Raw genomic sequence first — 12,470 nt, 5'->3', positions numbered from 1 at the left:
CAATAAAATGAATGACCCGCTAACCTTTCCAACATTTGATCTAGGAACGGCAATGGGAAGTGGTCCTTCCTCGTGGTGGCGTTTATCTTCCTATAATCAGTGCATACGCGCCAACCGGTTTGGATTCGAGTGGGCACTAGCTCATTCTCCGCGTTCTCCACAACCGTCACTCCAGATTTCTTCGGCACGCATTGGATAGGCGAAACCCACTTACTATCCGAGATAGGATAGATAACTCCACAATCTAACAGCTTGATTATCTCCTTCTTCACAACTTCCATCATCGGAGGGTTAAGACGGCGTTGAGCCTCTCTAGTTGGTTTGGCCCCCTCCTCAAGAAATATATGATGCATGCATGTGGCGGGACTAATACCTTTGATATCGGCCAATGTCCAACCTAGGGCAGATTTGAATTCCTTCAAAACACGCACTAGTTTCTCCTCTTCTTGTGCCGTGAGTGATGAACAAATGATGGCCGGTAATGTCTCCTTTTCCCCCAAGAAAATGTACTTCAAATGGCCCGGTAATGGTTTGAGATCAAGGGTAGGTGCCTGAACTATAGATGGAAGCAATTTGTTAGTCGAAATGGGAATGGACTCACGGTTAATATACTTACCATCAAGCTTAGGTGAGCACTACATCTTCTCCAGCCACTACCTTCTCTTGAATCATTCTTCTTGGTGTACAAAGTCCTTTGAAGAATTCAACACCATCTAAAACTTGATGTGTTGCACCAAGAATTGGAATAGCATTTTGCACCTTTGGGAAGGCTTCCACGATGTCCTTTTTACTCTCTTCTTGGTTGGGAATCAAAAACCTGCTAGGAAAAGGGACATTGGGTGGAATAACATCAGAATAACATGGAATTGGGACGTCCTTACTGGTGGTGGGTGGTTTAGAGGGCTTAGGGGGCTGCGGCAAGGGTTGTTCTACCCTTGCCGTGTGCATGTCTTCTTCCTCCTCCTCAATTAGCAGCTCTTCATCCACTTCTAGGCTATGTTTGGACATTTTTAGGTCAGCTCCAACCTCCATAGCACTTCCCAAAGTGATAGCATTATGGATTTCAAAATCTTCCTTCGAGTTTTCAATAGTTGAGTTGGAGAGTTCACTTTGCTCTTGAATTTGTTTCATGAACTCCATAATCTGCCCAAATTGCTCGTCCAATTTACCCAACTTCTTGTCTTGATTTTGTTCGTCCTGCGTCAAAGAGGTTAGTAATTGAAAATTTTTATCATTATCCATGGACATACTTGAACTTGATTGGAATTGTTGTGGGGGAGGTTGTGGTGGCTGCATAGGTGTTGTATTGAACTCCTCATATGGTTGCCAATATGCTTCTTGTTGAGCCTCCTTGGCTTGATTTTGTGACCCCTGCGCCAAAGAATTTATTTCATTAAGAATTTGATTATAATCTATTAGCGAACTTGAATTTAATTGAGCATATTGCATATGAAGTTGTGGTGGCTGCATAGGTCTTGAATAGAACTCCTCATATGGTTGCCAATATGCTTCACGTTGAACTTGTTGATCTTCCCATCATATAGAGTTTGAATGATCCCTCCAATCTCTTTGTGGACATTGATTGGCTTGAAATCCTTGCCTATATGAAGCACCAAATGTAGGGACACTCTGCATTGTGGTCTTTTCGGCATACGGCGACAATTTAGAAGTAAGATTTGCCAATTGAGCTTGAATGCTAGCAAAATCCATATCTTACTTCTCTAGTACCTAAAATCAAAGAAAGAGAACTAAATCAAATATCAAAAGTAACAACAAACAAAGAAAACAACATTAAGTTAGAAACTAAAACGAAAACAACTAAACAAAAAAAAAAGAAAAGAACCAAGGGATTAGCAAAGTTGCTAATCCCCGGCAACGGCACCAAAATTTGATGAGAGATTTATACGCACACAAATTAAACCCTCTTTTTATCAATTGTAGTATAGGTGCAAGTAGGGATCGTTCTGGACCGGGGATTAGGAGGGATTGTTAATCACTTGGAAACTGACTCAAAAACGTAAAAACGTAATATAAAACACTAAACTAGACTCAAAGAATACAAAATTAAAGTTTAAAACACTAAGACAAACCAAAAACTCAAAATGCTTTAAAAACACAAACTAAATTGAATTCTAACTAAAATGAACATTAAAGCAAAAGGGGGATTGAGGTTTTACGAAAATTGAAATAACGAAACAAGTTAATAAACTAGACAGAATGTAAATATGAAATTTATGGATGAATGCTAGCTAAGGGGTTCATCTCCATATGTGTTACACTTGCATACAAGATTGATTCTCAGTTGGTCTTTCGATAAATTATGAAACTCAACACCCCGGGTTAATTAGGTCCGCTTAAATTAACCGTCAAGTTCTCCTTAAGTTAATGAATTGGATGGGTTAGCGCAACGCAATTCACCACATTCTCCAAAAGTCCTTTACGTGAAAAGCACAATAAAGATACAATCAAAGATCATTAAGCATTATGAAAACTATAAGTGTTGACGAGGCATTCGCTACTATGGAATACGTATGAAACTAGTGCCAAGAATTCATTTAACGCGATTGTTTATAAGCAACCTCCACTACTTGTGAATATAAGTTCATAACGATTAGGTGAAATTCACTTATATTCTAGCGTCATATTTATGCATGAAAATTAAGCGCGCATTCTTAATAAACATTCATAAATAAGTTATCAATCAAACGGTTAAACAAATTGAATCCACAACTTATGAAATTCCAACGAAAGTTAATCAATTCATATTGCAAATATAAACATAGTTTTGAATCACCCCCTAACTAAAGGGGGTTTAGTTCCTCATAACTTTGAAATCAAAGAAACACCTAAACATTCCAACAACTCAAACTTGAATTGTATAAACGTTTAGGCACTCTTCTCTTCCATTCCTCATACGTACAAAACAAAGAGAATTGAATTTAAACTTTGAAATCAAAGAAACACCTAAACATTCCAACAACTCAAACTTGAATTGTATGAACGTTTAGGCCCTCTTATCTTCCTCGTTGTTGTAGCACAAGGTTGATAGGAGCATATTCATGCGACTTAAATGGCTTGTTCTCGTGCATTTACGTTATGTTTCTTTAGTTATTTTAGTCCTTTAAGCTATTTTCGTGTGTTTGTAGGTCCAAAGGGCTAAAGGAGCAAAAAGATGCATTTTGGAGACTTTTGGAGCACTTTTGGGCTAAGGATGGATAGCTTATGCTTGGCGCCAAAATGTTGGACGAAATTGAAGACCAAAGTGTTGGAACTTTGTTCCCTTTAGTTTTAGGACATTTAAACCTTCCAATTCCCTTATGCCGTGCATCTCCACCTTTCTCCCAAAACCATACACATCCATTCATTATTCATTCCCTCACATGCTCCCATTACTTATCATTCATCACTTATCATTCACCACTTATCACTTATCATATCATTCACCACTTATCATTCATCAAACACATGCATTCACATGTTTTCACAATTGCCATCATTCCAACCAAAACCGTGCACATGCTATCACCATGCATTCACATGCACTTGTTCCTCCATCATTGCACCAACAACAACATTGCACATGCACTCCCTTTAATTAATTAACCCACATGCACCCTTTATTCTTTCATCATTCCAGCCACTCCACAATCCCATTCATCAACACATGCATCCACATGCATTCACCCTTTAAACCATTAAATCCACATGCCTTCCTATTCAATTAAATCAGCCACATGCATTCATCATCATAACCTAGCTGTCATTCCACTTCATTGCACATGCATCTTCAAATAAATCAGATTTCCATCATATTCACATGCATTCCATCCTTTAAAACATTGCACATGCACTCCCTTTAATTAATTAAGCCACATGCACTCCCATCCATTTCATCATTGCAGCCAACACATGCTTTCACATGCATTTTCAGATTGTCCCCTTGCACATGCAGCCACATTCCCTCCTAGCTGTCATGTTCCCCCCATTTCACCTATAAATAAGCATCCATTGCATTCATACTCATTCATTCACTCTTCCATATTCCAGAAATTCGTCAAAACCTCTCCACACCCTTGCAGCAGCCACCAAAACACTTTTCTCCTCCATTGCAGCCACTCCAACCACTCCCTGATAGAAGCATATTTAGGCGACTTACTTAGCTTGTTTTCGTGCATTTATATTGTTAATTCATAGTTGTTTTAGTTGTTTAAGCCATTTTCGTGTGTTTTTAGGTTCATATGGCTAAGGAAGCAAAAAGATGCATTTTGGAGCATTTTGGAGCAAAATTGGACTTGGAATGGATAGCTTATGTTTGGAGCAAAAGGAATGGATGAAATTGAAGGATTCCTAATCCATTGCAGCCACATGCATTCACATGCATAAATCAGCCACATGCATCTCCCATCACCATATCAGATTTCCATCATATTCACATGCATTCCATCCTTTAAAACATTGCACATGCACTCCCTTTAATTAATTAAGCCACATGCACTCCCATCCATTTCATCATTGCAGCCAACACATGCTTTCACATGCATTTTCAGATTGTCCCCTTGCACATGCAGCCACATATTCATTGCACATGCAATTCCAACCCACATGCATCCTTTAATCATTCAAACATGCAGCCACATTCCCTCCTAGCTGTCATGTTCCCCCCATTTCACCTATAAATAAGCATTCATTCAAATTCATTCTCATACACTCTTCCATATTCCAGAAATTCGTCAAAACCTCTCCACACCCTCATTGCAGCCACCAAAACACTTTTCTCCTCCATTGCAGCCACTCCAACCACTCTCCAAACCATTCACACCATCAAACTATCCTTAGACCTTGTGCTACAACGAAGAGGAAGAGAAGAGTGCCTAAACGTTCATACAATTCAAGTTTGAGTTGTTGGAATGTTTAGGTGTTTCTTTGATTTCAATGTTTAATTTCAATACTCTTTGTTTTGTACGTATGAGGAATGGAAGAGAAGAGTGCCTAAACGTTCATACAATTCAAGTTTGAGTTGTTGGAATGTTTAGGTGTTTCTTTGATTCCAATGTTTAAATTCAACTAAACCCCCCTTGGCTAGGGGGGAATTCGAAATATATGTTTATGCTTGCATTTTGATTTGATTACTTCTAATTGCGTTTCATAAGTTGTGGATTCAATTTGTTTAACCGTTTGATTGATAACTTATTTATGTATGTTTATTGAGAATGCGCGCTTAATTTTCATGCATGAATATGACGCTAGAATATAAGTGAGTTTCACCTAATAGTTACGAACTTATATTCGCAAGTAGTGGAGGTTGCTTATAAACAATCGCGTTAAACAAATTCTTGGCATAAGTTTCATGCAATCATAGTAACGAATGCCTCGTCAACACTTATAATTTTCATAGAGCGTAATGATTCTTGCTTGTACCTCTTCTATGCATTCATGTTGAGGACTTGTGGGGAATGTTTTGAATTGTCGCATGCATCATCCAATTCAATAACGTTAGGAAGATTTGAAGGTTAATTAGTGCATCACGGTTAACCCGGGGTGTTGAGTATCATGATTTATTGAAATGCAATTGGAAATCATTTTATTATGCAAGTATAACATGTATGGAGATGAACCCCTTAGCTAGCCTTCATTCCATTCAATTCTATCACACATTCACATTTACATTTTGCTTTTACTTACAATCTGTTCTTTTAGTTTAAATTCGTCAAAACCTAACCCCCCCCCTTTACTTTCTTGTTCTTTAGTGTTTAGACTTTGTTTAGTTTATGTTTTAAAGTGTTTTGATTCAATTTATTTCCCAAAATTCGTCCAAATTCACCAAAGTGCTCAAAACTGCCCAGAAAGTGATTTTAAGGCTGTTTTGAGTGTTTTGGGTGATGTTTGAGTCTTTTGGTTTGTTTTAGTGTTTTAAAGTTTAGTTTTGCATTCTTTGAGTCTAGTATAGTGTTTTATATTGTTATTTTACGTTTGAATCAAGCCATAATCCTAAATTCGTCCAACATTGGGGTTAAGGTCAGAAACTGCCTAGTTAGTGTTTTTAGGCAGTTTTGAGTCTTTTGAACTTGTTTTGAGTCCTTTGAGTCTTTGTGAACGTTTTTAACTTTGTTTTTATGTTTTTGAGTCAAATCCAAGTGATTAACAATCCCTCCTAATCCCCGGTCCAGAACGATCCCTACTTATACTTATACTACAATTGACAAAAAGAGGGTTTAATTTGTGTGCGTATAAATCACGCATCAAATTTTGGCGCCGTTGCCGGGGATTAGCAAATTTGCTAATCTCTTGGATTGTTTGTTTCTGTTATGTATTTTAGTTTTAGTTTTTGATTTTTGTTTTGTTTGTTGAATTCAAATACTAGAGAAGAACAACATGGCACTTGATAATGCTTCTCTTTTGTCACAGCTCATGGAAAGGTCTCAAATGCAAAGAGTTGATATATTGAATCTTCAATCAAGGAATAACGTGTTTTCCAATACTTACAATTCGGATTGGAGTGATCATTCAAACTCTATGTGGTGGGAACCTCAAAATGCTCAACAAGGAGGATATTGGCAGCCACCACAACCTCATATTCAATATGCCCAACCAAACTTAAGTTCGTCAATAGATTATAATCAAAAGCTTAACGAATTAATTTGTTTGGTGCAGGGCTCACAAAATCAAGACAATGAGGCTCGACAAGCAGACAAAAGGTTGGACCACTTGGAAAAGCAAATTGGGCAGATCGCGGAGTTCGTAGGACAATTTTGCGACCAAGGCAAACTCCCTAGTTCAACCATTGTAAAACCGAAGGGAGAATTTGAAGCACCTTTGCTGGAAGCACTTATTGCTCCTACGCCATCTAATTCAAGTAAGGTTGTTCCAATTAGTTCTAACCCCATTCCACCTAATATCCCTATTCCTTGCAGGTTCATGAATTCCAAGGAAGAAGAAAGTGAAAAAGACATCTTGGAAGACCTTCCAAAGGTGCAAAGTAGGGAATTTCATGAATTCATCAAAGAGGATATACTTGAGACAACAATGCCCAAAGAAGTTGAATTTGATGACATTGGACAAGTCATAACCATCACATGCAATCTGGCCAAGTCCAATATCCCTGAAACTTTCAAAGGAGTGGTGTTTGTCGTTGAGTTCTTGTCAGACAAAACAAGTAAGTCATTTTTTTCAAATTCCATTACATTTTATACTAACTTGTTGTTTTTTTTGAATCAGGCACCTACATTAGAATTCAAACCAATGCCGGTTCACTTCAAGTATCACCTTCCATTCAAGGACCAATTCCATGCCGTTTGATTTTATTTATGTTAATATAAAAAAAATAAAAAAATAAAAAAAAAAAAAAAGAAAAAAAAAAAAGAAAGATACTAAACATGGAGAAAGGTGGAGCTTCACAAAGGTTGTTTGCGTGAAGCCCCACTACGAGGCGCAGAAGCGGAAGGCATAGAAGCGGGAGGCATCGAAGCGGAAGCTATCGAAGCGGAAGCCATCGGAGCGGGAGGCATCGGAGCTAGAGCATTCCAGGCCTCAATACTTGGCCAAGCGCTAGATGACCCAGGAAAAAGGTGCCTCTGGAGATAAGACGCAAGCCTTTGACGATCACTGTAAATCCGACCTTCAGACTCTTGCAGCTCATCAAGCTTCCTCTTCATGCCCGTCGAATAGTTGTTGGCAAGCACGTGCAAACTTCTATTCTCGTACTTAAGCTGCTGGATCTCTTGCTTAAGTCTTTCCACCTCTGCCATCAATGATTCCACCTGACGGGACCGAGCAAGCAGGCGTTGGCCCATGTTGGACACAGAACTCGCACACTGAACACTAAGTGCGAGGGACTCTTGAACGGCCAACTCATCGGACCGTCCTGACAGCAGCCTACTATCTTTTGGAGTAAGGAGGTTCTTAGCTACTATTGTAGCTGTTGTGGCGTCCTGCATCACGGAGTCTTCACCTGTAAGAAGACCGTTAGAAGATAAAAAAGAAGGGCGCCATACGTTACCTTGACGCGGCGCGCCCGTATCACTGCTAAGGCTCAATTCCAAGCTAAGGTTCGATGAGTTTGCCATTTTTCAAAAGTGTTCAAAGAGAAGGGATGGAGTTAAATTTCAAAGGGCCGGAGTCGATTTTCAAGAATGGGAAATCTTCAGAGTGTGTTTGTTGTGGTGATCGATAGCTCAATAAAAAAGCCAAAGCGACGCGTCCACCGATTCAAAAAGCCGGAATTTCCGGCGTAATTTAGGCGACGCGTTCTCAGCTTTTCAGAAGACGTGTTCAGACTTTGTCAAAAGATTTCTTCTTTTCAGAAAACACGTGGAGGCCATCATCACAACTACACATCTTTAGCCGACAAGCGCAAAGTTCGGCGACGCTTTCTCTGCTTTTCAGAAAACGCGTGCAGCTTTGTCAAAAGGAGCCGCATCCGCACTACTACGTGTCGTTCAGAAAGCAAAGGGGCGTCGTTCAGAAATCGAAGGGGCGCCTGCTCAGAAATCGAAGAGGCGTCGTTCTGATATCGAAGAGACATTTGTCGACAAGGGTAAAAGAACAGTACCACCACTTGATATTATCTCTATATATGTCGACCTTCGTCTTTTATGGCAAGGCAGACCTGAAGAAAACGCCCAACTCTCCCTCACCTCTGAGGGCGCACTCCCAACAAAGCCTTTCGAAATACTCAATTCTTTCTTCTTCCCCAAAGATGATACCAGATGCCTGGAGTACATATGACCCAGGAGGAAACGGCGGATTGAAGTGTGCTGATTCATTCACCGCTTCTTCAAAAGCAAAGGTATCTCATATCATCAAGGTCAAAAGCAAAAGTATCTCATATCATGCTCTTTCCCTGTCTTTTTCTTTGTCCTTGTTCTTACTCGCATGGCAAAGTAAAAGAAGCAATCAGCCGGCACTTGGAGTCAGTCTTCCAATCTGGAGCCAACTGCCTGGAATCTATTCCTGATTGCTTACCTAGCGTTGCTCTCGAGTAGTCATCTTCAACGGTTGATACACTTCCGGAGAAGGGACCACTTCTGCAAAGGGGAGCGAGTAAGGCAAGTGAAAATGATACATTGAAGCATGTGGAGACAAACATAGGCTGAGTTATCCTCCAACCCTTTTCAATACGAATTGGAAAGATTGAACAAAGAAACAGACCAAAGGGGTAAGCTCAGACCTTCGGGGAAGACCAAAAGAATCCTGCTGCCCAGTTCAACAGTAGCACAAAGGAAAATCAATGATGGGCGGAAACCAGTTCAAGAGTAAGCCTGTGGAGTCACTATGATCAAAGCCTCAATGCAATTACCAAAGAGAAGAGGGAATTTACACTCCATAACCAGATTTGCGTCCCTAAACTCTTCTCTTTGTTAATTACATTCTGCCATGTTTAGTATGTTTAAATTGCTTTTTGTGTGCTTACTTATGCTTAAAACATTGAGGACAATGTTTGATTTAAGTGTGGGGGGGTAACTAATGTTGTTAATGCAAATTCGTGGGATTTTATCACCCATAACTTCAAATGTTGTTCCTTGCTGTTTTAAGGTGTTTTTTAAGTTGTTTTAGAGTGTTTTTAGTGTGTTTTGTTTTATAACTCCGAAAATCACATAAAAATTTGAAAAACATGTTTTGAAAAGCCTAAAAAGAGTGTTTTGAGTCGTTTTTGTGTGTTTGTGTCTTAGGGTACCTTCCAACACAATGATAAGGATTTGGTTTGTAATTGCATGACGGTTAAAAAGAGTTATAAACATAGAGAAAAGTTTGATTTACTCTTGGTATATGCTTGGTTATGGTTATAATGTATGACTTCACATGCAATCATAAAAGAAAAATTCGTTTTTGTAACATGCTTGAAGGAAGGAACTCAAACAAACGCTACAACCCTGTGAAACTCGAGCCATTACCTTCTTTGGAGAGTTATTTTCTGTGATTCTTTGTTTTCTAAAGTTGTTGCATGATCTCATTATTCCTTGCTTGGTTGCTACTTAGAATGCAATTGTATCATGATAGAACTAAATGCTAGAACTTATATCCGTTTCATTCAAAGCATGACATTGAATTGCATAACATATATCAAGATGAAGTTGTGTAGTTGCCACCATAGCCAAATAGCCTTACTTCCCATATTTTGTATTTGTTGTAAGTTTTAACCCCGTTGAGCCTTGTTTAGCCTTTATTCTTTGTTTAACCACATTATCCTCACCTAGCCTAGTATAGGACAGTCCACACCCTTGTTCTTAAAAGATAGTGAGCATGACTTAAATGAATTCCTTTTGAGTACATTATGAAAGAAAATGAGTGTGGGGGAGAAAATGTTTTGTTCTTAAGTGTTTATGTATGTTTTGAGAGTCAAAAGAAAAGAAAAAAAATATTCTGAAAAACATATGAAAAAGAAAAGAAAGAAAGAAAGAAAAAAAAAAGAGCTTGTTCCCCCTTGTTGTTCAAAAGTTGAGTTTTCATTCAAAAGTGAATTCTAAGTTAATTCAAATGCTTTGCTCGCTATTTCTTTAAGAACCTTTGTTTTCCATATCCCTTCTTTGTTAGCCAAACACCTTTAGCCCCGTTTCAACCCTTATGCTTCTATCTTGATCGTTATGTGTTCAATAATGTGGAGTTTGGAATTGATATGAGCTTATGGAATCACTGGTTCTCATCCTAAGTAGTAGCATTTCATTCATGAGATCATATTCATGTCATTATCATAAATCCAGAAAATGTTTTCCTTGTTATAACATATGTGAGTGTTCGTCTACATGTTTACATCAATCTTCTCACATATACCTAGTGTAGGGAGTGTAGTCAGAAAATCTGTGTGAAAAACGAGAGTACATCTAGTGAGGAATTGAGGGAATTCTCTAAAGGCATGTTACTACATTCAAATCATGGTTTTAAATGCTTAATTGTGAACTAGTATGTGGTGACTATGAGCAAGAATGTACTTAAGTGTAAAGATGGCTAAAATCTGTGGGAATAATGATTTTTAACTTGTCATGTGCATTGGAAATCCCTGAGACGATTGTTGGAAGGTATAGGTTGTGTTTTGTTCGTTTTGTTTTGTTTTTGGTTTCTTTTGTTTTGTTTTGCTCGAGGACTAGCAAAAGATAAGTGTGGGGGAATTTGATAGAAGCATATTTAGGCGACTTACTTAGCTTGTTTTCGTGCATTTATATTGTTAATTCATAGTTGTTTTAGTTGTTTAAGCCATTTTCGTGTGTTTTTAGGTTCATATGGCTAAGGAAGCAAAAAGATGCATTTTGGAGCATTTTGGAGCAAAATTGGACTTGGAATGGATAGCTTATGTTTGGAGCAAAAGGAATGGATGAAATTGAAGGATTCCTAATCCATTGCAGCCACATGCATTCACATGCATAAATCAGCCACATGCATCTCCCATCACCATATCAGATTTCCATCATATTCACATGCATTCCATCCTTTAAAACATTGCACATGCACTCCCTTTAATTAATTAAGCCACATGCACTCCCATCCATTTCATCATTGCAGCCAACACATGCTTTCACATGCATTTTCAGATTGTCCCCTTGCACATGCAGCCACATATTCATTGCACATGCAATTCCAACCCACATGCATCCTTTAATCATTCAAACATGCAGCCACATTCCCTCCTAGCTGTCATGTTCCCCCCATTTCACCTATAAATAAGCATTCATTCAAATTCATTCTCATACACTCTTCCATATTCCAGAAATTCGTCAAAACCTCTCCACACCCTCATTGCAGCCACCAAAACACTTTTCTCCTCCATTGCAGCCACTCCAACCACTCTCCAAACCATTCACACCATCAAACTATCCTTAGACCTTGTGCTACAACGAAGAGGAAGAGAAGAGTGCCTAAACGTTCATACAATTCAAGTTTGAGTTGTTGGAATGTTTAGGTGTTTCTTTGATTTCAATGTTTAATTTCAATACTCTTTGTTTTGTACGTATGAGGAATGGAAGAGAAGAGTGCCTAAACGTTCATACAATTCAAGTTTGAGTTGTTGGAATGTTTAGGTGTTTCTTTGATTCCAATGTTTAAATTCAACTAAACCCCCCTTGGCTAGGGGGGAATTCGAAATATATGTTTATGCTTGCATTTTGATTTGATTACTTCTAATTGCGTTTCATAAGTTGTGGATTCAATTTGTTTAACCGTTTGATTGATAACTTATTTATGTATGTTTATTGAGAATGCGCGCTTAATTTTCATGCATGAATATGACGCTAGAATATAAGTGAGTTTCACCTAATAGTTACGAACTTATATTCGCAAGTAGTGGAGGTTGCTTATAAACAATCGCGTTAAACAAATTCTTGGCATAAGTTTCATGCAATCATAGTAACGAATGCCTCGTCAACACTTATAATTTTCATAGAGCGTAATGATTCTTGCTTGTACCTCTTCTATGCATTCATGTTGAGGACTTGTGGGGAATGTTTTGAATTGTCGCATGCATCATCCAATTCAATAACGTT

Source organism: Pyrus communis, chromosome 9 (genome assembly GCF_963583255.1).
Source record: "Pyrus communis chromosome 9, drPyrComm1.1, whole genome shotgun sequence".
Lineage (NCBI taxonomy): Eukaryota > Viridiplantae > Streptophyta > Magnoliopsida > Rosales > Rosaceae > Pyrus > Pyrus communis.
The sequence above is the reverse complement of the archived record's forward strand: the minus strand, read 5'-3'. Positions refer to the sequence as shown.